This window comes from Lynx canadensis, chromosome D1, assembly GCF_007474595.2.
Source record: "Lynx canadensis isolate LIC74 chromosome D1, mLynCan4.pri.v2, whole genome shotgun sequence".
In the NCBI taxonomy this organism is placed as follows: Eukaryota; Metazoa; Chordata; class Mammalia; order Carnivora; family Felidae; genus Lynx; species Lynx canadensis.
This window is the reverse complement of record NC_044312.2, coordinates 30,343,608-30,346,812: the sequence shown is the minus strand read 5'-3', so window position 1 is coordinate 30,346,812 and position 3,205 is coordinate 30,343,608.

The following is a 3,205-nucleotide window of genomic DNA, read 5'->3' as shown; positions in this document are numbered from 1 at the left end:
GCTTTATTTTTTTAAAATGAGAATTCTTGTTCTTATATTTTTAGATGGATGTTTATTAATAACGTTAGTGTGTGTGTGTGTGTGTGTGTGTGTGTGTGTGTGGTGTTTTAAAGCATATATTCTTTTTGAGGCCTGAATGTCAGCATGCCAGTCTGGTAGGTTGGGACCAAGAATTAAAACTGCCTCCAGATGTGTGAGTCAGAAAAGAGGGTGACAGCTTCACTTCCCAAAGCTAGGAAGCCCTAGAGTGAACACAATGTGTGAAAATGGAGTGAGGTGCTTGCCATCACCTGTGTATGAGCAGACATCGTGTAGTAACACAAAGATATTTTGAAAGAATAGATGATATTTGCTGTTATTAATTTCTTAAAACAGGCAATCAGGCAGTTACATATAAACTCCCTTTAGGACTGCTAGATCTTAATGGAGGCCATGCCCATGGAAGTTTCTGGGAAAAACACTTTGAGAAAAGTTGTGTGAAGGGGCGCCTGGGTGGCTTGATCGGTTAAGCGTCCGACTTCAGCTCAGGTCATGGTCTCACGGTCCGTGAGTTCGAGCCCCGCGTCGGGCTCTCTGCTGACAGCTCAGAGCCTGGAGCCTGTTTCAGATTCTGTGTCTCCCTCTCTCTCTGCCCCTCCCCTGTTCATGCTCTGTCTCTCTCTGTCTCAAAAATAAATAAACGTTAAAAAAAAAAAGAAAAAAAAAGAAAAGGTGTGTGAAGAGAAATCAGGGCAGGGGTTTGGCTTGGAGAGTGTGCAGTCACAGTTGTTGGAGCAAATCCAGGTACCTAATCCATCTGACTGGTGTTGCACTGGAGCACCTGCCACATGTGATCCTGCTCAGGTGCACTGCCAGTGGAAGCCCAGACCCCCTAGCTCTCTTCTTTAAATGGGACATCCACAGTAGCCCCAGTTGGTCTCTCTGCACAGAAAGCTAGGCGGATTTATATGAAAATCTGGTTCATAAAATTCCTAAGCATGCTATTTCATCCAGGCCTGGAGACTTTAGCTTGCACAGATTCAAATATGACTGCAACAGAACCTACAGTTTTGTAATGTTGAAAAGGAAAGACAGAGATTTGAGTGCCCAGTGGGAGCTGAGACTAGGATAAACTCATGGTAGAGAGCACACATTTCAAAATGAAACAATCCCTCCAAAGTCAGTCTTTTTTCTCAGCCTTTTCCTTTTTTTCAGTATTTTTTTTTCTTGAGTCTCTATGTTTAAGGAAAAAAAAATGTCGGAAAACAAAAGCTCATTTACTCAGATGGGTGGTTAACCTTGATGAACCATTAGTTGAAAGTAGGAATATTCAAAAACATTTTATTCCCCCTTTTTGAAAAATTTACCTCTTTTAGAGTTTTGGTATTATTAATTATAATAATAAAAAAAGAAGAAGAAGAAGAAACTTGGATAAATGTGCTAACAGCTTCTTTCTTTGTATTAAGATTTATGTGTTTTTAATTCAGCACTGAGCTGTATTGGACAGCAACCTTGAACGAGAAGAAAGGGAAATAGCTGATCTGTTACTATTTTTTCCATATTTCCTTAAAACTTCATTGCCCTCTTTCCAGTATTTTATACTGCTGAGCCCAGTCTAGTTTGGGATGTCTGAATTATTAAGTGGTACATGAGGTAACTGATGCAGGATTAGGAAGTTAAAACAACGTGCAATGGTATGACATGTGGGCAGCAAGGGTGAGGTGGGGAATTTTACAACATGCAGTGACATTTCAGATATATGTAACCAAATAGTCAGTGGTACTGTGATGCTCCTCAAATACTTGGGGTTTTTGCCTTTGTACTGGGCAAAGATATGGTTCTCTTGGCTGGCTGTGTAGTTCATCCTTGAGGGCCTGCTCCTTCTCCTGGCTATGGGTGTTTTCTATAGAATCAGGACCAGGTTGGATTTGGCAACCAGAAAGGGGAAATGTTTCATGTCTCAGTATCTCATCTGCTTTTCCCTACTGGCTCCAGCAGGCATGAGGACCTAAATCAACTAGGGAACAGTAGGGAGGAGTGAGGGAGAAGGAATCAATCTGTTCTGATGTCTGTCTCCCTGATCTTTGGAACAGGAAGACAGCGTCACCTCTGAGCCCAAGTGTTCTTGTATGGGAAAAGCGTCCTTTTAAAGAATTAGTCTTCAGCATTCTGTCAATTATGGCCTCCAAATCTGGCTGAGTAATTAAATGCCAGCTGACAGTAAATATCAAACTGCTTGGGAGCCGTAGCAAGATATAGACAAGTGGATTCTGTGTGATTGCTTTGGTAATTTTCTTTTTTAATCTTTAATACCAATTAAATGCAGGGGAGCTGAAGCCCAAGCATTGCCCAAGTGAGACAGACCGTCAGCTGATGCCGTGAGCTGTCCAGTATGGACTTCTCAGCTGCCATGACTGCACTGGGTCTTAGGAGACAGGGAAGTCTGATTGGCAGTGACTAGTGGACCCTGCACCATCTGTAGGCAGAGAAGCCCCTGTCCTCAAGGTACTGCAGGACTGTGCATCCTCAAAGGCTATGGTCAATTACCTCCCCTATATTTAAAGTGCTTAGTTGTCCCTAGCATCATTGTGGGTCTGATTTAAGACCTGATTTTTTTTACCTCATTACCTTAGAGAAATGGGCACAGGAGAAAAAGAAGCAATACCTACTGAACAACTACCAGGTGCAGAGATTGTTCTTTAGCAGTTCCTACCAAGACACCAAACTAGCATGAGTGCAGACTCATGCCTTCAAAACCCTGAGGAACTTAAAAGCAGTGGTTCTCAACCAAGGATGATTCTCCCTCCACATCCCCCACCACACACATACACACACACACACACACACACTCATAGGGACCTTTGGCAATATCTGGAGACATTTTTGATTGTCTTAGCTGTGGGGGAGATGGAACTGACTCATAGTGAGTACAAGCCAGCGATGCTACAGGGATACCACAATGCATAAGGCAGCTGAACACAACAAAGAATTATTTGGCCCAAAGTATCAGTGGTGCTGAGGTTGAGAAACTTGATCTAGACTGAATCGCAAGTTAGAGAGAAAACTGAGAAATTCTTGGGATTACAGGACAGCCAGCACAGCAGTGGGAAGATAAGAACTCCTTTTGAGGTTGCTTTTGCTTCTCTTCCATCATTGTTTCAGGAAATAAAGAACCTGTCCCACACTTATGGAAACTCAAGTTCTAGCCTAGGTGTTCTCAAGAATA